This window comes from Carassius auratus, chromosome 6 (assembly GCF_003368295.1).
Source record: "Carassius auratus strain Wakin chromosome 6, ASM336829v1, whole genome shotgun sequence".
NCBI lineage: Eukaryota > Metazoa > Chordata > Actinopteri > Cypriniformes > Cyprinidae > Carassius > Carassius auratus.
Genome location: NC_039248.1, coordinates 12,733,401 through 12,755,012, shown reverse-complemented (window position 1 = coordinate 12,755,012; position 21,612 = coordinate 12,733,401). Strand labels below are relative to the sequence as shown.

Sequence of the window (21,612 nt, the reverse complement as noted above, 5' to 3'; positions counted from 1 at the left end):
GTATACACAATCTAGTGCTTTTATGTCAAATGAAAGTATTGCCTGGAGCTTGACGGGGCAATGAATGCTTTCAAAGACATACTAGGCTTGACTAAGCACTTAAACTTATGTTACCTTTCCTAAAATATCTGTCCTTCCAACTACGTGTGCACAGTATGTACATATTCAAGTGTTTATTTAAAACAAATGGAAATAATTTTTCTAAATAATTGCAGGACAGATTAATTTTGCCATGTGGATTCTGGCTATAATTTGTAAATGGATAAACAACACATAACAGATAAGTGTAGTCAATAGATCAGAGGACTGACCAAAGCTAAACTAGACAGTTAACTGCGCAAAGTAAAAGTAATTAACTCAAGTGCGCTTTATGGATGCTTAGAGTTGTTTGCCTGGTTAAAAACATGATGTGAACTGTCTGCAAAACTTGTGTGTTATTAACAAAATAAAGTATTTAAAACACATAGGAATTCTAACTTAACCATGGTAAAAAGTTAGTTTGTATTATGCATTCAAGAATTAAAGAGTATGAACATTTCCTAAAATTTGTATTATTGTAAAACTTGTAAGGGAAAATGTGCAGTCAGTTTTCATAATCACCCAGAGGGGTTGACTGAAGTATAATGATAGGCTATCTGTACATTATCTCCATAATTATATGGCTACTTACCAAATATATAAATAAACGAACATTAAAATAGAACTGAGTTTAAATTATTAATGTGAGTAAGAAATTATTAATGTAAGAAGGAAGAGACTGCAAAATGATAGTCATGTAGGGACAATTATACTGTTCACTGTTATATTTCACAGTTATGGACTTGAGTGTTGTCTTTTGTGTTTCCTATTCCTATTTGCCCTTATTTGGTTTTGTTCCTGTCCTAGTTCAGTTCATCAGGTCATTATCTTGTTTAGTTCTTTATCAGTTGACCTCCTGCACCTGCGTTGCCCTCATTAGTTGCCTCATTTAAGCTCACCCCTATGTTCTGTGCTCTGTTGTTTTTTTTTGTTTTTTTTAAGTTTGTATTACTGTTGTGGTCATCCAGTCTATCGTCTTCGAGTACTGGTGAATATATATTAAGGTATATTAATATATATATATAATATACACACACACATTTGTTTTTTTAATAACTTATTCTAAATATGAATCTTTTGTAACTATACACTATTATATTTAAAAAAAAATGAAATTAATGCTTTTATTCAGCATGGATACAGAAATATAATTGGTTAATCAAAGTTGATTATTTAATAGAGCAGTGTAATAAAAATCTAGAATTATTACCAAAGCAAAAACAGTAACAACTACAACAGCAATGGCATAAAAATAATTTCTGCTGAGCAGTTTTTAGCAATGACATGGATTTTGAACCTTGCTGTAATGAGGTGATTTGACATTAACCTGAGACTTCTTAAGGCAACATATAGGGTTAACTACCATGGTCAAGGGTTCAGCTATAATACTTCAGCTTGAACTTTAGAACGGATCTTAGCCTGTTCCTAGTTTAGAACAAATTACCAGATTTGGAAGTACTATAATACTCTTTAACTGCAGATGTGTTTTGTCGATTTGTAGTTTGCTTTATTAATTAAATTCTATTTCCAGAACGTGAGACACAAATGAATAATTTCCCAAAATGTATAACTGAATAATACACAACATCAGAGCCTCAGACTGCTTGCCTCTTTATTTTGGAAATGACTAATTTAGACCACTCACCGTAGAGAGGTCAGTTCTTATTTGCATAATAGGTGTCGCAGTTTTCACGGCTGCCATAATATAATTTATTAATAAGCCAGTCGGAATCCTCAGCTTGTGTTTATGAAATGGATTCTAGAGAGAGTTCCCTTTTTGAGCTCTAAATAAGTTACATTAAATGTATGGTCATATTCCTATTTAGAGAAACATAATTTATCCTCATATTCTCAAGGAATATATAAATATATATAAATATATAAATACGATTTAATACACCAGCTAACAGAAATCTATTACTTCTCTATGAGGATTTGGGGAATGTTGTATTATGCAAACAGGCTTGACATTTTAATCAATAGCAGAAGATCTATAATCTAGAAAATCTATTTACAATCCCCCTATTCTGTCCATTTATTTCTATATATTCTGGTTTGTAGATATTTTTCTCACCGTTTTATCAGTATAGAGCACAAAAGATTTAAAAAAGCTGTCTCTCATATATTTCAATTTCCAGGTCGTTTCTGTATTCTTATCCCTTGTGCTGCGCATCACACCACATATAGATGTGCAAAAATCTCTTATCATCCTGAGGACTCCGTTTTGGGCCCCAAGGTGTCCTTTATCAAAAGCGATGTTCATCCCCGCCTGACAGCGGTCAGAATGTATTGGTGTTCTTTCTGGGGACCTTAAAAACACTTGTCATTATTTCTCATAGCCTCTAGCCTGTGGTAAGAATAAAATATATTCAGTTTCACTGGGAGGAGTTTGCAGCCAATCCCACATGTCCTCTCATGAACCCGGTGCTTGGCATCTTCCGGGCAGCTTAATGAAATGAATATATCGGATTTTCTGCAGTGATTGATATGCTACATCCAAATGTAAACCATAATCTACTCTGCTGAAACTTGGACATCGGCAAATCTGATTTATTGCAGGTACTTAAAGAAGAACTTATTGCACCTCTTCCTTCCCATGAAATTATAAAATGAACCTTTTGGATGTCAGCCATTATAATTGCCGGCACTGAGAGACTCCAAAGTGGCAGTTAAAAACAAACTTAAAGGAAGAGTCTGTCGGCAATGACCTTGAAGGGCACGAAACATTGGCTAACCCCGCTGTTCTGAAACCACCGACTGGTTAAAGCGAGTCGTCTGTGATTGAAGGATGCGATTAAAGATTGCTGGTTTGAAGAAAAACATCTATACCACCCTGCCATGTCTGGAAACAGTTTACACTTTATTTTAATCACTGTTGACTCATCCCTGAGTCATTGTTTGATGTAGCAAATGAGCAAACCAAATCCATAATAAATATATTTTTCATAAACAACATTCCATGTTACAGCACAGAAGTGATTTAACTTCATTCAAACACCTGACATCACTTCTATAATTATGGACTGTGACAATAGAGACAACAAAATTGGTGCAATGAATCATGTTAATACGAAGGAATTTTTCACCAAAATTTTAGCTGCATCTATCTAAAAATAAGCTGTTTAGCTCTTCGGCAGCGAAAATGATTAATTGATTTACTACATTTTTAAGGTAAGTGGTTGCTATCAATTTATTTTAGCTAGATTTAAATAAACACATTTGTTGAAAGTTACTCAGCTAAATGTATTTAAATGTGGCTCAGATAAATTTATTGCAACCATTTACCTTAAAACTATTTAGTAAATTCAATTAATCATTTTCAGTGTAGTTTACTGTAATTACTTTCTCTAAAAAGTGTTGTATTACTTATAAAATGCATAAATTATTTATGAGGAAAGTATTTATAGGTAGGTTAAATAAAAAAACAACAACAAAAACAAAACATACATTTTCACATTAAATGTTAAATGATGGTGTTAATCCACTATTGTTCTATAAAGAATTGTTCTAATCTATACAGTAAAGAAATTACGTCAAAAGTAATTGTAATCAAAATTCAGAACATTTAAAGGTGCAATAGGTGATTGTCTTCAGAAACATTTTTTGTTATGCTGGTTCAAAGTCTTTTCACATCCCTAAAACAATCATTTTATTAAGTGGTCTAAATGTATTTATCTGTGTTTATATATTCTGTGGAAGGCGTAAGACCAAGCAATGTAAGTCCAATTAAAGCGAGCGTTTTAAATGGCTTTCCTACTTGCCTGTTAGCGTATGTATCAGCATACCTCAGTGCACCCTGTTCAGGCTGATGGCATACATCAGCGTGTTAATGCACGTTGTGTAGACAGAGCAAGAATGGCAGACAAACATAAACAACTTGGTCTTCCTTCCCGGCATTGTAGTACATTTAAAGTTTTTTCACTGGGGAATGACACAATGGGCTATAGCCCAGCGATTCCCAATTCCAGTCCTCGCGCACATATTTTGCATGTCTCACTAAATGAGCTATGTGAATGAACTGTGTTCCGATCTATACGATCCCTACACCGTGTTCATTGCCTCCGGGTTCGGAACATTGACTGGAATTGGGAACCGCTGATGTAGCCTACTGTAGTTATGTTATCTCTGGTATCTTCTGGTCTGTGAGCATAAAAGAATAGAAAGACATAAAAAGGTTTGCGTAACTGTCCCAGACAGTCTTTTATTTCAAGAACAAAAAACAACAACAACATTAATTGGTATCATGTTTTTGCTTAGGAGGGTTACTTACGAGTCACGGTTATTTGTCATTGGCTTTTTTAGTTATCTAAGCATGAAATATTTAATTTTGCTGTCACTCAGGTAAATATGAATGTGTCTTCTTCAATTACCACAAGATAAAATTAAAATTTAAATTGAATAATTACCTCCCCCTCTAGGGGGAACCACGTCACCAAGCTTGAATGCTCTTCTTGGCAGCTACTGGGTAGTTAAGATTGTGATAGAGGGACATTGATATTAAATTCCTTTAATGATTTTATTAGCTTTTGGAGACACCGTACCAGACTATTAAGCAGAGCTTAGATAGAGGAGTTCACTTGGCTCTTGGTAAGTTAATTGCCAATCTACTGTTGCCCTGGACATAGTGGAAAATAATTATGCTTTTGACAGCTGGTCAATATCTTAATCTGCTTTGGTCTTTAAACTCTCAAAAATACAGTTTAAGCTTTACCATTTGCATTTTCAGTCATCAGCCTGCAAGTTAACTTCTTTAACATCATCTCATGTAAAAACAAACATGGTGGAGTAAAATGTATTACTTTGTGTACAAAGTGGATTTGCACAGTAGCAGATCAATTTTATTTTGCTGACGCTGGGTTTGTTTATCTTAATCAACCGTTTGTGTGTCAAAGATTTGTTAGCTCTGATATGACTCACGCTGTACTGTTCAGACAAAACACAGATGTATGTCATCTCTCTGAGACACCTGGATGTGTATTTAACCTTTCACTAAGCTCCAAAACATTTTCCTCCACATGCTCTAGTACGTTCTCATTCATTTTGTATCCTATAATCTCCTCAAATGGTCGTTATTTAGTGACGTACGTTTATGTGAAACACAAAAGGTCAGTACGTTTAAATAATCATTAAATGACTAAGTAAACACTATTAGAATTAATTGAATGAATTAATTAATTTAGCACAATTAAATATACAAACATAAAGTGGATAGCTCAATAATTTGCAATAATTTTGAAATATCACTTTCTGCAATGTCTGCTTAATATTTTTTTATCTGCCACAGTAATGTCTTCTTATTGTTTGTGGCAAAAACTTATATATTTGGTTAATGGTAATAATTAATCAGCATGCAATAATGCAATCAATTCAATAAAATGTTTAATCCAGTTGATAACCCTTATTATTAAATTATAAAGATTTATAATCTTCTAATAAAAATCCTATTAGCTGCCAAAGACTGTTATGCAAATTGTACTTGCTGCAGTTGTAGATGTCCTTGCTAAATGACTTAAGTTTAATAAAAAAATAAATAAAAACAATGTTTCTGTATCATCAAGAAAAAAAGACAGGGCATTCAGTTGCTAAGAGGATCCAAACTGACTCATTTTGGAGTTGAAAGTCATTCTCCAAAGCATTTTACATTTTTAGTTCTATTTGATCCTCACACAATCAGCTGAGACATGTTGGCTGAGTTCCCAAACTCAGTGAGCTGGTTTGCTGTCTCTTAAGGCAGCATCTTAAACTGAAATAGAACCTCAAAAGACTGTTTTGGATCGCTCTTTTTTTGGCAGCATTGTACAAATAGCACTTCCCACAACATGCATAGGAGATCCGACTTACAATTTTAATAAAGTGTTGCCATGTTAATAACCATAAACACAATATTGAGTAAACCAGTCCATATTTAATTTGATTTAACTGCTTTGTCCTTTATCTTCAAAAGATGTTTTTTCTTTTTCTTTTTTTACTGAGCTTACTGCAATGCATCATGGGATTGTCCATGCAAGGCTGCCTTAGAATTTTGCCAAACAAAAGGTATTCTTGGCACCATAATGATGCTTTTGAAACAGCCTACGTAGTCAGCTCACGTTTTGGATCACAGCCATTGTTAAGTGTTTTTGTACCTTCAGTGCTTGATCTCTATACAGTATGCTTTGCTTTAAAAGCTTTAATGTTCCTGCCAAAGCCAAGAACATGTGTGGCAGGTGTCCGGATTTAACATTAGCATGCTTGGAGGTCAGCATGGCCCATAAAAACGAACCCCACTTTGCATCAGACATCTGATCTCAGTGAATGTAGCACAGGCTCACTTTAAATCACGCTTCCTAAGCCAAGAAAAGAGCAGGAGTCAGGGGCCAAATGTCTGACCACGTATATTTGACCAACCAAAGATTAACACTTTATTAAGATTAACATTATTCACTTGCTACAACATAAATACAATATTCACTTCATAATGCCAGAGCTTTTTAATTTGGGGAAGAATTTTGAGATTTTTGAGAGCTGTCACTGTCTTTCAACATGTGTTTTTGTTAAGGACACCTCAAAAAAAAAAAAAAAATGTTCCACTGTCGAGGAAATGTACAAGGTGTCTAGTTATTCATCAGAACATCATGACATTTACGATGAAATGTTCTTGTTTATATGTGACATGTTACCTATCAAGTGACTATGTAACCTGGTACAAGCCTAAAAAAGGCCAGTCTGTGGAAGCCTATAATGTCACACACATGTACACCAGGTCATTTCAGATTACTTAAGATGCATAAATCAAAATCCTAATATATCTTTATTAGATATTCCTGAGAGGTTAAAGGCCATTTAGGGTACTACTGTAGTTTAACATATAAGATTATTGAAACTGAACTACAGCAGTAGATCAATGTTTTATGTAACCAAATGTTTTAAAGGAATAACAGGAATTTGAGAGGTTTATTATAAAAATCAATGATGAATAGCTAGTTCCTTGTCATCATTTTGTGTTTGTCAAAAAAAAAAAAAAAATAATTCCTAAAATAAAGTTTACCCACAACATAATATATTTTTACATTTTTTAATTTTATTTGAGAATTTCTGTGAAATTTTTGACTGCGTTCTACACTGAGAATTATTATTATTATTATTTTTTTTTTTTTGGAACAATTATTGAATTCAACAAATAATTACAAAGAACCAGTAACACATTTAATCAAAAAGAATATTTAAGTAGAAATGTTCTCTTATGTAAATTTACAACCTCGAAAAATCTTTTTTTTTTTTTTTTTTTTTTGTGCACTGTGCACATGAGAGAAAATCTTTAAATGATGACATTTCGACCTCGCTTAAAGTGTTCCCTTGGAAAACATCTCATTTGTTTTCTGACCTATGTTTCAAAGAAAGTGTTTCAACTCAGCAAGTCCAGAGATCACTCAGAACATGTCAACATCGCATGCCGCAGTGATATGTGTTGATCTCCATTTAATGCTTGAGACAAAAATATGAGTGACACCTGCTGACTTCTCCCATCATACACGACATGGCAAATGATCGGAGACAGACGGGGCTCCTCTTTAACTCAAAGTCAATTTCTGTCACCTGGCTCAAATCCTTGTTAAAAAAAATATCTGACATCAACAGGGATAGTTTGCATTCCCTTTGAGAACACTGTTAAAAGAACATACCACACACCGTCTGACCGGACTCATGACCGCTCTTGAGTCCTGCTGAGATCGGCCCCGTCAGACAGCGTTTGGAATCTGTTCAAGAGATGGGTGATATTTCAATGAATCATCTGCACAGCAGGGGTTTTAACTACATTGAAGTTGCCAGAAAAACATTGTCATCAGCTGTAATTCTTCTAAGTGATGCTGGGACTTAGTGATCAAGTGATCTTAAGAGTCTCTAGAAATGCAAGGTGAATGATTTTACAGACTGAGAACGTTTGATTAGCGGAGTCACGGAGGGCAGTCGGCATGTTGTGAGGTTATGATATTAAGATTAGCACCTTGTTTACCTGCTTGATTAACATGGTCAAGTTTGAAAGGCATACAATCACTTAGAAACCTTGCAGAGGGCACTTTGCATATATTTAAATAGATTTCAAGCACTTGTGGTCTGAAGCATCAAGGCCAGCAACTTCTCGACATTTGTAATATTAAATATGTATAAACACTTCATTGTAGGTTTGAAACAATTTACTGTAAAGTGTGTTTTTGCTCAGATCTGATTAACGTTTATCAAATCATACTGCAGGTTCACAAAAGGAGAAAAAAAGCATGCATCCTGAAGCATGCATGCAACATGCCAAGTTGTAGAATAGTATTCCCTGTGACCACAAGTGGTCTTATTCTGTGGACTGATGGTTTCCGGAAAAAGGAAAACCTTCAATCAACCTTTACGCTGACTCCGCCTCAACAATTTTTTTCAGCGAAGCCACGCTATTATCCCGCAAAGCAATTTCTGGTATGACAGTGGCACTGTTTCAGAAATTACAGGTCATATAGAGACCAATTTCTTTCTTGTCACCAGGCAGATCCCTATCTATCAATGGTCAGTGTGAGCATGGCGGTTATTCAGAAATGCACATTTACAGACAATTTATCATCCATCATCAGAAATGGTTTACTTGCTAAATAAACATAGGTACAAATCTTTCACTGCTTGAGTTTGATAAATGACCCTAAATGTAGCACTACCAGCCCTGATGATTACCCCTACAGGTTATTAATATACATTATTTACAATCGTGAAAAAAAAGCTATAACACTACATTAAAACACCAAAGTATTTTTTTTCCTTAATAAGTCACCATCATCCATTAATTTAAATGATAAGACAGCTCAAACATCATTCTTTTTGCAAACACAATTTATTTTCAAGGCCATTGTAGTAGGAGATCCCATCCCTAATAGGCCAGGAACAATGGTGATATTTCAGATCCATAGAAATATTAAACCAAGTTTGACCCTAACTCTGGTGAACACATTATTGAGGTGAGCTGAATTTCTGTATTATCCAGTTTCATCCCACAAATTATATTACTGAATGTATATTCCTAGTTAGACTCTTTTTTAGATGCCAGATGTTCCTCCAGACCAAGCAGACACATACAGATGTTTTGCTACTAATGAATTTGGAAAGGCTATGATCACTGTTATGCTGAAGGTATGCAAATAATTTGTTTCCATTCCTAACACAGCACTTCATGACCCCAATCATTTGCAATGTGGCATTTTCTATTCAGTGGGGTTCAAGAAGAACAAAGCAAACCAGGAGACCAGTGAGTGTTAACAACATGTGCAGTACCATACGTTTTTTTTAAAAAGTCAGTGGTTTGATTCTTCGCTCATGCATTTTTCAGCTGCGATATAGATATGCAATCTCTGTGACTAATGCATTAACAGTAATGCATCTTTGTTTTCATCCTAAGATATGAGCTGTTTTGGGGAGGTGGGGAGACATGGTCCCCCAAAGCTTTAATAAAGTTCTGTGGTAGAAAAAAATATATTGTAAGAAATTAGGTTTAAAAGTTTGATATCCTTTTCAAAGCCTTTCCCAAAATAAATCCCATATCCTATAGCCATACCTTTTCCTTTAATCAACTGTGAATTACCTCTCAACCCTGCAGTAAGGTTCGTCTTAAAACTGAAGCAAGGAAAGATGGAGAAATTGACCCAAAGTTCTGGGAGATTTTCCTGAGCGCCGATAAGAAAGATTATGAGCACATCTGTGCAGAATATGGGGTTACTGACTTCCGCTGGATGCTGAAGAAACTGAATGAGATGAAAAGTGAGAGAAAACAAGAGCAAGCAGAGGTTTTGATTGGTTTCTATGTTTTGTTTTTTAGATACATTTTCAATATGTAATGATATTTTTAGTCACAGTTTTTCAAGAGCATTTCTAACCTTTAACACATCGATGGATCAGCTTCTTTTGAACTTCATCTTAACTTTGATTTTAACAATTATGACATCACTGCGTCCAAAGACAAATTTATTCACAGGTCAAAAATCATTAAAAAAAAAAGTAATAAATAAAAATCAAATAATAATCAAATATATAAATAAAACTTTCCATAATATAACTTCAGTGTTGTTAACCACAGTATCCCCAACACTGTTAAAGTTCACATTGCAGCAATATATCTAATAAGACTTGTATATTGTGCTTGTCTTGTTTTGTTTTGTTTTGTTTGTGTCCTGTTTGCCATGTGCAATGTACCAGCCGATAACAATCGAGATACTAAGGGCAAAAAGGAACCCCGAAAAATAGCCCAAGCTGGAGGGGCAGGCTTGACCTGGCAAAGATCGCTGCAGAACAGCAGAGATGAGAGAATTGCTGCTGTCAAAACAGCCAGTGCTGAGGAAGAGGCAGCAGGTGCAGTGGACAGCGGTGTTTCTGCATCTTCTCCTGGAGATTGTTCTCGAGCAGAAAAAGAGGTCAGGAGACATGGCTCTGGAGACACTGGTCCAGCGAGGAGTGTAACAGACACTTGAGGAAAAGACACAAGGGAAGGTAGGAGATCTGCACAGGTTCGTTAAATAAGAAAAATTCTATCTCCGTCCACATAAAGACACCACAGTTGCATCGATATTTCTCATGCAGTGACATCCATACATTTTCAAGCGTGACATGAGAGTCCAAAGGCAGAAGTGATATCAAGGTGAATGTCTACATGCATGCATACAAATGATCCTTTTTTAATGACTGATAGGATTTTCAGCTGAGAAAATGTCAGAAAGGTGTGACTACAGGTTCGGATGAAGCCCTGCTGTCTGGAGACTCAGACTGTTTGATGGTGTACTTAACATTACATGAGAAATAATAACTGCTCAAATACAACAGCCATTAATTTCCTCATCAGTACATTGACTCCAATTAATATGAGTTAAGTGTAGCGCTAACCTTTTTTATTCAGTGCCATATTCACATTAACCACAGTGTGGCACTCTATGAATGACACTGCCCACGATCAGCCTGAGGGGAACGGTTGACAAGATGAATGGTCCTTAGCTGGCAAAGATATGTCATTTAGGCAGTTTAGGCAAGTGATTTATAACTCAAATATAATTGAGCTAGTCAACTGTCTTAATCCATTTAATTTTGGTAACACTGTGATTAACTATACCAAGCTTTAAACTTGCAAACTTGCATATTTTTCATTGTTCATTATTAATTCAATATTTTATATATCATTTTAGTATTCTGTTTTGAAAATGCATCACATTCTTAGTCCCTAGTAATGTAATCAAAAGGCATAATGCACGGAACTATGGTTTTTTGCAATGAGCTTTAACCTGATATTACAATGTGTGGTGTTAATACTAATGAACACTATAACTACTGTTGATACTAATAAACAATCTTTTAACATTTCAAGCCCACATACATTTCCTTGCTAAACCTGCGTTCTTCCACCTCCACAATATTGCATTTCACCTCCCACTTCTAAGCCCAAGACACTGAATCTCTAGACTATGCCTTCGTAAGCGCTTTCCTCCGCTGTTTCAATTCTCTCATAATTGGTCTTCTATCTTAAAAATCCCTGACAGATTGCAATGCAACAGTTGTCACCCACACCAAACAATCTTCCCACATCATCCTCATATTCTCATATCATCATATAATGGTCTTATTTGCTACAAGGTTCTTCTGATTTCTCAATGATCTCAATGGTCTTGAAACATCTTATTTCCAATTTTTTTTTCACCGTTTTTTGATGTGATGTTTCTTGTATAGAAACCCTTTTTCTGACTCGGACATAAAAAAGGTAATGGTGAGATAAAGTAATAATTGTATAAAATGCAACATTTCTCTGGATATTATAGGTATGGAATCAGCAGAGCTTGCTGGTAACTTGAAAGCCAGCAAATCCAGTAAGGATGGGAAGAAGGTGAATTGATGATAATATAGTATACACACAGTATTGATTTATTAATTGCTCTAAAAAGTCTTTGGTAATTGCTCTTTATATTGCATCTATCACTTTTGTTATTTGTCTTCTAAAGATAAAGCAAGCATATCTAAAGATGGAGGTACACAAAAGTTAGCAATAGAAGGCAGCAAAGATTCAGACTCAAAACAGTATCAGGCTGAAGTTATGGGGTGTGAGACTGATGCCATGACAACAGCTGGAGGTATTGTTGGTATTTCTTTTTCATTTCAGAAAACAATATATTGCTATAACATATAAATAAATATTTGTATTTTACATAGGGAAAATTTACTCATGATTGAATAGGTGATGATTTTTTTTTATATATATTACAGATCTTCCTAAATTCGACCCTGATGACCTTCACAAGTTTTCCAAAAATGTGGTAGTAAAAGTTGGTCAGACTGCTTTCTTTAAAATACCATTACCTTCTCGAGACCCAGCAGAGATCAGCTGGTTTAAGAATGGCACTGAGCTTTTTGATGGTGGAAGCATAAAAATAGTAAAGGAACTAAACTAGAGCCGTCTTCAGATAAAAGAATGCCTGCAGTCTGACTCTGGGGAAATTAAGATCCAGCTTAAAAAACACTTTTGGTACTGCAGAGGCCTTCTCTAGGCTTATTGTGGTCGGTATGTTTCTACTCCACTGTGTATTTTATTGAATGTATTCTGAAATAAATATTTATAAACCTTCAGCCTTTTACATGTAGGCTCATACATTAACATTAAACTGACACATTAAGTATTTCAAACAACTTTGTACCCCTGCAGACAAGCCAGGTCCACCACAAGGTCCAGTAGAAGTGATTGGCAACTCATCTTCTGTCATTGAACTAAAACTGAATCCACCAAGTGATACCGGTGGCTGTGAAGTGACCATCTACCTAGTCGAGCATCAGCAGGTGGGGCAGAGTATGTGGAAGAAGGTGTGGGATAATTCAGCCGACCGCCTGTCCTTTCAAAACAGAAACGTGTCCAATGGCAAGTACATATCTCGAATCTATGCTGAGAAATCTTGAGGGTATCAATAATCTTCTGGAGACAGAAGGCATCATGGCTGGAACTTATGCTTCCATAAGGAGTGCTTATGATTAACAACATCAATTATGCATATTATAAATAAATAAAAAAATAAAATAAAAACTTGACCAAATGCTCTGACTGGAAACATTTTTTCCACTTAAGTACGGTATCAGAACTTTCTGTGATGCACTTTACTCTGGTCAACCCACCCCTTCTAAAGTGGTCAGCGCTTCAAGCCAACATGCACCAGAAAAAGATGGAGGAAGCAAAATACTGGGCTACCAGCTAGAGAAACGCAAGAAAGATACAAACCAGTGGGGGAATCTGAACCCATCTAAGGAACCTATTTAAGGTACTTACTTTCCTAGCATTTGCCAAAAAAAACGCCTACATGTCTGTAAAACTCCAAAAATGTACCCTTGCATACAAGGGCTGCTTATTTAATCTTTTCCAGATTAAACAGGGTCTGATTTTAAATTACATCGCACAATAGTGTTTTATGATCTCAAAACACTTTAGTGCATGATTTGTAAACTGCTACTTTGATGCACATATCCAGATTCATATGTATGGATTTTCTGACATAGTTACCTTGCCCTGTAACTCACTCTATGAACATTTTACTTTGAAAGTGTCACAAAACATACAAGCAAGGTCATATCATTTCACATAAATGTCCACTCAGGTAAATTTTTTCCAATAAGTCTGGGTTGTTGGTTATTTTTTTTCCAATTACAGAGAACTTCACTTTTAAAACCAAAGGGTTTCTGGTTCATCTACAGTTAGACAAGAGTTACATGCTTTAATAAGCCACTCAACACTTCCCAAACCCTACCATTCAGCTTTATATAGCTGTTCAAGTAAAAATCAAGAGTGGACATAGTTAAAGTGACATTAATGCCATGAACTTTCCAGCTGTTGAACCCAATGAATGTATAGCTAGGAAAACCTTGATTGTAATTACTGTGTATCTTTAGGTTACAATTAAACAAGAATTATAGTGTTTGAATCCGAGAGAGGACATGCATTTGAAGACAGATCCAAGGTTCAAAGTAAATGGAAATTATTTTTCTGTACTTTTTAATCTATGTAGTTAAGAAACAATAGTTTTATGATTGAATGACCTTTAATTCAGATAAAACTTCTGATTATTAATACAAGAGTAGCTATAGAGAGAAGTAAATGCCATGGAAGAGAGGATCTAAATATCTTATATGATATACATATATATATTTAAACATATACATCTACACTGTAAAATGTTGAACTGTGTTGTAACTTTTTAAGTTGATGAAATCTAATGTGGTCGGGGTGATCATGCCATATATTATAAATAACATATAAAACAATGACATGAAATTCTCCATAAAAACTGTAATTATTCTGAAAACTGGCTACAGTAAGGCATCTGAGGGTATTTCACTCTGAAACCTCCATACCAGACATTTAAAAAAAAAAAAATACATTAAGTTGCATTAAGTATAATCATTCCCTCTAGTCAGTGAGAAATAGGCACAGACACCTCTGCTCAAGGCTCTCAGACGTACGCTCTATCTCTCATCCAAACTCTTGCCCCCCGAGTGATATCGACCAAATGTGTTATGGTTATTGATATATTCTTTTAATTTATTGGGTGCATTTACAAAACAAAGTCAATGAAGCGAGACTCAACCCTGCAACTCTCAAAGCAAGACATATTTCTCTGAACCAAAACGACTCACGACAAGGTAAGCGTTTCAGACCCCCAACACTGAAATCCTATAATAGCCCCTGGTAAGGCTTTTAATGGTCTAGCACTTTACCTGAGGCACCTCTTATGAATTCTCACAGAAACTTCCAGTAATTTTCAAGAGCTTACCGCCTCTCCATTTCCATCATATTTTCCCAGCTGCTTGACCACCCCAGAAACCAAACCGCTGTCTCTCATAAACCAACAATGTCTCATTAACTAGAAACATTTCCTTCTCCTTCCTTCTTCCATCTCCTAATGGAATTAACACAATTTTATAATTAAAGAACAGTCTTTGATTTCCTTTGATACATACTCATACCATCATCTGACAATTTCCTCTAATAATAATCAAGATATGCAAGATTCAAACCAGTTTCTTAATGAGCACAACAGCCCAATATGTCATGGCTCCGCCAGCAGATAACAGTGGACTAATTATTCCTCTCCAGACATGTTGGTTATCAAGTCACCGGCTTTACTTGATATACTACTATGACAATTAAAAATAAGCTGCTTTGCGCAGCTTTAAAGTATGCAGTGAAGGATATCTCTGAGGGGTCAGGGTATGAGTTCAGAGTGTCGGCCATTAATATATCTAGGCCTGGACAACCCAGCGCTCCCTCTGCGATGGTTTGCGCTAAAACCCCCAACAGTAAGTTCTGTTCATAATAGTTTCTTAAAAGAGAATATAAATGTACAACTTTGAACTGAATTGAACATTTTGTCTTTCTTTCTACTTTCCATCCATTCATTTTCAGTCAGGCCCCGCTTCAAAGATCCTGAAGGCTTCATGGTTGTAAGAGCAAGAAATTCTATAAGAATCAAAGTCGATTATGAGGTACTTTGATTTATTGTGCATGCTGTGAATTAAACTGTGTGTCAGGCCTCATTCCCAAATGAACATATCTAACATTAGTAAGAACATGTAGATTTGCCCTAATGTAAATTAATGTTAATAACTTGGTAAGCGCTCACAGTTTCTGCTGTATTTAGTCATGCTAGCACATAATTTAACAGCAGATTAAACTGGCTCAGATTTTCAGGAACTAGCATAGACTTGTTCAAACTGTAAATTCGAGCAAAAATCATACTTTCCAGTCTTAAGCAAGCATCAATAACCAAGGGATGGTGTGGGCTTACTAAAGAAAGGTCAGTTAAGCTCAATATTTTTAATCAGTCATGATTTTTATTTTATAATTTCCTTTCAAACATGGCAACGGCTCACCACAACCTGACATCACATGGCTGAAAAAGTATGAACCTGTGTCCCCCTGGGCCAACATCATCAATGTTGAGGACTTGTCCACACTCGTCATCCCCTCGTCAAACTACTCAGACTCGGGTGTTTTCACCGTCATGGCAAATATCTCTAGTGGACAGTCAAGCTTTGACATAGAGGTCAGAGTGGCAGGTAAGCCTGGAAGAAAGAAAGAGAGAGAGAGAAAGGATGCATTTAACAATATATCTAACAATTACTGCAAGATATTAGGATATATACAAATCAGTTGATAGGCCTAAAATTTTGAAGTGAGTGGACCTTGATGAAATATTGTACTACTACTCCCAAACTAAAGTGCGTAATTTTCTAGTACATGGGACATAAATGAGGATGAAAATTTCAACAACTAAAATGACTTGATTCGTTTTTGATAATTTATTTTTTTTTTTACTTGAAAATGTTGTCTGTTGAGCATTATACATAAAAGATTTGCTCTATATTGTTAAAAAAAGGTCCCAACTTGCAGATTACAACAAATATAATTGTTTCAGTTAGCGACCAAACAATACCTGAAGTACAAAAAGTACATAAAAAATATGCCACAATTAGATTTTGGTTTGGTCTGTAGCTTCACCAAACATTAGTAAACCACTTCCATTTATTTAGAGCAGGTGTTCTCTATTCCAACAAGCCCAAACACAAGATAACACTACATGTAGATCTTGGTTTAATCCTCAGAGTGGCTTGAAATGCTGCTTTGCTAAAGATATAGGACATTCAGGAACCAACCGTGTCTCGATGATCATTTGAAAACATTAGGAAGTTTAACAAAGAGAAACTGGATCTTAGGTATGGTGGGTAGTGCAGTCAGTGATATTTTACAGTGGGAGTGCACTTGGACTGGATTGATTGCTCTGACTGACAACTCTTGCAATTACAGTATCATTGCATTAACAAGAAGTTCTTATGTTAATGTATTATTGTCATGTATGCAGAAAATTTATTGATTTTCTTTCCTACAAAAAAAAAACAAATATTTCGTTTGGGTGAACCAGCCGTCAAGCTGAGTGATCTGGTGCCACCCTGGCCCTTATGTAGCCTCACCACTAATACAAATATATAAGTAGTTTGAGAAAGTAAGATCACTTACATCATCTTAAATCACTGCCATATCAACAACCTCCTTGCATATCCTGCATGTGCAATATTTCAAATCCTTGCCTTAAGTAGCCTCAATAAATTATGCAGAGAGCAAAAAGCAGACCAAAGTACATCACTACTGTGAATGTGACTACACTGTCCATTTTATAACAGTAATAATTATGCCTTGCTGCATGCAGAAGCATCTCTAAGCAAGGGCAGTGTCCTTATGTCAACAAGCACCTCTCAGTGACCCTGTAAATTCATATATTATGAAATAGTTTTAATTAGTCTACTTTTTGTAAGGCTGTTTAAATGGCTTAATAAAGAATGTACCCAATATGCACCACTACTGGCTGTAATGTCCTTTGGGGTATACAATTTTCATTGAATACTTCATGTGCCAATTTATTTAGCAATAATATTAACAAGCAATAACAGAAACTAAATTCTGGCCTGAACTATTCCCTTTTCTCATATCTAGTGCCACTAGTCACAAGGTCACCAACCATGATAACTCTTGAGAGGCCACCTTCCATCTTGGTTCCACTGAAAGTCCACAGTCCAGCACAGGGCTCTCAGCTGTACATGACCTGCACTGTCCGTGGCTTCCCCAAACCAGAGGTTGCATTATACCTCAAAAACATCTGCATCAACTCCAACAACAACTACTACTTCACAAATGTATATGGAGTCTGCTCTACATAATCCGAGTTGGGCCAGAACATAGTGGTGAGTACAAAGTGTTGGCGGTCAACTCATGTGGCAAAGCAGAATGTTCCACTAAACTAATAGTGAGAGATAATCATTATTACCACATTTGAATATGTTACTGCTGCCATGAAATGCAATCAAAATGACATTTTATTCTGACTTTATTCTCTTTTCGATTCATTTAGAGATTTAAATTCAGGACACTGACAACCAGCTAGCTTGTGTACTGCAAACCAATATATATTGAATCATTTTATGTAGCTCCTTAGGAATAATATGCACTGCAAATGCCAAGCGATATATTGGTTTATCACTATTTGTGATATTTTATTAGATGAAATCAGAATTATTAACTGCATATTAGTGCTGTTATAGCGATAAGAATCGAACGTGAACTTTGTTTATTGAAAAATAATTAAATAAGTAAACAGTTTTCTAAATCAAAATAAGATAATCTTAGCAAGGGTTTTTACACTGTATTTTCTCCTTTTTCAACAAAAAATTCTAGATATGGAACACAAGGCATTTTGGATATCATAAAAGATTCAAGTACTTTACTACACCAATGCAAAGATCACCTGCCCTGGGCCAATTACAATAGACTTAGTACAAAAGTGATGCAAGTTATCTACGACTCTACTGGAGAATAAACACTCATTTTGCTGCTTACCTTGTGGCTTCAGAAGCTGTTTCAGGTCATAGGATGACGTCTGTGTTTACTCAATTTCCTGAAGTCCAGAGATGTCTCCAGGCTAACTCAAGCCCAGGTCCTTGCAATTTGCCTGGGCCCAGACTTTGAGACAAGCTGTCTGGGCACGTCAAGCTTGGTAAACCCCTGTCAATGTAAAATGAAACCCTCTCTCAGGGCTGTGAAGGGAAATATGCTGCCACATGAATATATTTATTTTTTTACAAGGCCTACGTTAATAACAATATGAGCCACTGATTATTATATCTGTAAAAGCTTTATATTTAGGCATAATCAAAATGCAATGGTCAAAAATCACCTGTAATAATTACACTCAAAAAACTCTTACAAGCAACTGTTGCTTTCATTTTAAGAGCCGTTTAAGATACACTTTAAATGTCCAATAAACATGCAATATGTTCAGTCATGTTACAAGAGACCGTCATCCTACTGTAAATGGCAAAGCCTGTATAGGGCAAGTGTCTACATTTAGGACACATGTATGGCTTTAATGCTAAACTCACTCGATTTTTTCATTGTAATCATAACATTTCAGCAAATAAGTGAACTACTGGGATGGAGTTCATAATCAGTTTTGGTTAAACAATGAGAGTAATAAACAATGTCTTGTTTGTAGACACTTTCTTCAGCCAGACATTGAGATCAGCAGATGAACATCAAAATAACATGATAAACAATTTTTCTTTTTTTTTTTTGCAATGCCTGACATCACACAAAGCAATACAGTTTTGCTTTCCATTAGTCATGATCAGAAAATGATACATGCAAATGAATATCTGCTTCTTGGGTTGGACATCCACCCCAGCTTCTCAAATGAAAGCTTTAATGTGACAGCTGATTGATTCAACTGCATGGAAGGTTTCCATTCGGTCCACCAATGTTCTTAACTGAACGGGCAGTGTTGACGCAGAAGCTGGAGGAGCAGCAAGATTTTAAAGGTGAGATTTTCTTTTCTTTGACATGCAGCACAGAAAACCATCAGGAACAATTCACCATTCCTATTCACAGCTTACCCACAGCAGAATTTCATTAGTCCTTGAACTAAGAATAAATAATGGAAACAAATTTGGAAATAAATAATGGTTTTGAGCACATGATTTTATTATCACTATGGGAAGACAGCTGCACATGTAAAACAGAGGGGAAAACCACTGAGAGCAATATGCTACACCAGCAGTGGTTTTTCCTCTTAAGAGTTAGCACAGATGAATATGTGGTCATCTACTGGCATACATTATTAATCTCGGCTATGAGAATCATTCCCATCCATGCTATCTCTTGACTTAACTTTGTTTATTATGTTTACCAAAAGATGTGCCATGCAGAATTATACAAACTTCTATTTGAAAATGCATGCCATTTTTCAAATCAAACTTTCGTTAAAAATATTTGTAATAAATCAATAGCTACTTTCATCTTATTTTCCAACAAAACATCCAAACCTCTTGTACATCTTATGAGATCTGGTAAAGCAAAACACATTTACTTAAGAAGCAAAGATAATACAACTTGTTTTCAGAAAATGCAACTGAATAATGTTTTTTTCTTGTTTTAGACATAACTCTGACAATATTGCATTGTTCAACTCATGCCATTCCAAACCTCAGTGACTTATTTTCTTCCATAAAAGACAGAGATAATGTTAAGCAGAGCAATAGTAAAGAGCAGCCTTGGTCACCATTTACTTTCATTTGCATAAAAAGAAAGAAAATGGCAACTGAGGCTGTCATTTTGCATTTTGCCATTGGTCCAAGTAAAATAATCATAATTCATAGGAAAAATCTCGACTCTTAAAATCTTAAACAAATTTGCTTCTTGAGTGCATTATTCTTGTTTTGATGCATTTCATTTGGCTTTGTTTCACTACTTTGTTTCGTAGGAGATAAAAAATGAGACAGACAGACTAATAAAGTGAAAAGGGGAGGCTTTTGGATAGACTATACAGCTTGACACCAGATCGATTGACAAATGTTGAGGAAAGATGAGCAATCTGAATGAAAGGTTAAGGCTGGGACCTCAGAACAGCATCATCTCAGCCTAATGGTGGAGAACCATTGCTTCAGCCACTAAAAAAATGTCATTTCAAATTTCTTTTCCCGCAGCAAGACACAGTTACTAAGCACCGGACAATTGTGTCACATCTTCTTGGTTCTAAGCTAGGCAGAAATATTCATTTACGGCTCACATAATTTCGTTTTATTCATGTGTGATCTGTCAAATGTTGGATAACTGTTTCTTTCCCCTTTGGCCTTGTAAAAGCATTGCTGAGGATCCTGTGAATCGTGGAATGCCAATAAGTTTTTTTACTGCCAGTCTAGTATTACGCACCATGTGATATGTATCAAATCAAATCCTTAATATATCTTTATTGGTTAACTTTTTGAAGGTCATGGCCTGATATATCTTCTTTAGGGACATTAGGGGAAAGAAAGAGGAACACCTTTAAATAAATTCTGGGGTTTAGGACTTGGCAGTTTCATTACTTAATCTATCCTGAAAGAAAATCATGATTATTTCAGTAGGTTTTATTACTAAATAATGGAAATTATGAAAGTTCAAAGCAACAGTTTTATGAATAATAGACAATAACAAGACCTATATACAGACAGTTTTTTTTTTTTTTTTTTTTTTTTTTTAGTATCTCAAAAATAAAAATAAAGCACGATTTTAAGTACAAAGTCGTAAAGTTGTGGGAATAATTTTTTTTAGGAGATTTAAGACAATGGTGTATGAACAAACTATAAATATTTAGAGAGAGGAAAAAAAGCAATCACAATATAACAACGTGTTGTGATCACAAAATATACAGGCCACTGCAGCAACAGCAAAAAAAAATCTATGCAAAAAGGATGCAACTGAATTACAGGATTTACTAAACAAAGAAGTCTTGTGGTGCATCAGTATAGTAATTATCTGAACACTTCAGTAGTTGCAAAGAATTTAATTTATTAAGAAAAAACAAACATTCATTCTCCACTTTGCTATTCTCAACCACATCACTTTGATGTTACTTTCCTAATAACTTTATTCGCATAATATTAACATTTTAATTTCATAATGATATGACTCTCATAATCAGCTTT

The 21,612-nt window shown here is 35.3% G+C and overlaps 1 pseudogene; it reads left to right on the top strand.

Moving 5' to 3' along the window:
* The first annotated feature begins 11,887 nt into the window (after window positions 1-11,887).
* Window positions 11,888-17,814, top strand: LOC113105162 (immunoglobulin-like and fibronectin type III domain-containing protein 1; annotated as a pseudogene).
* Window positions 17,815-21,612: the final 3,798 nt, after the last annotated feature.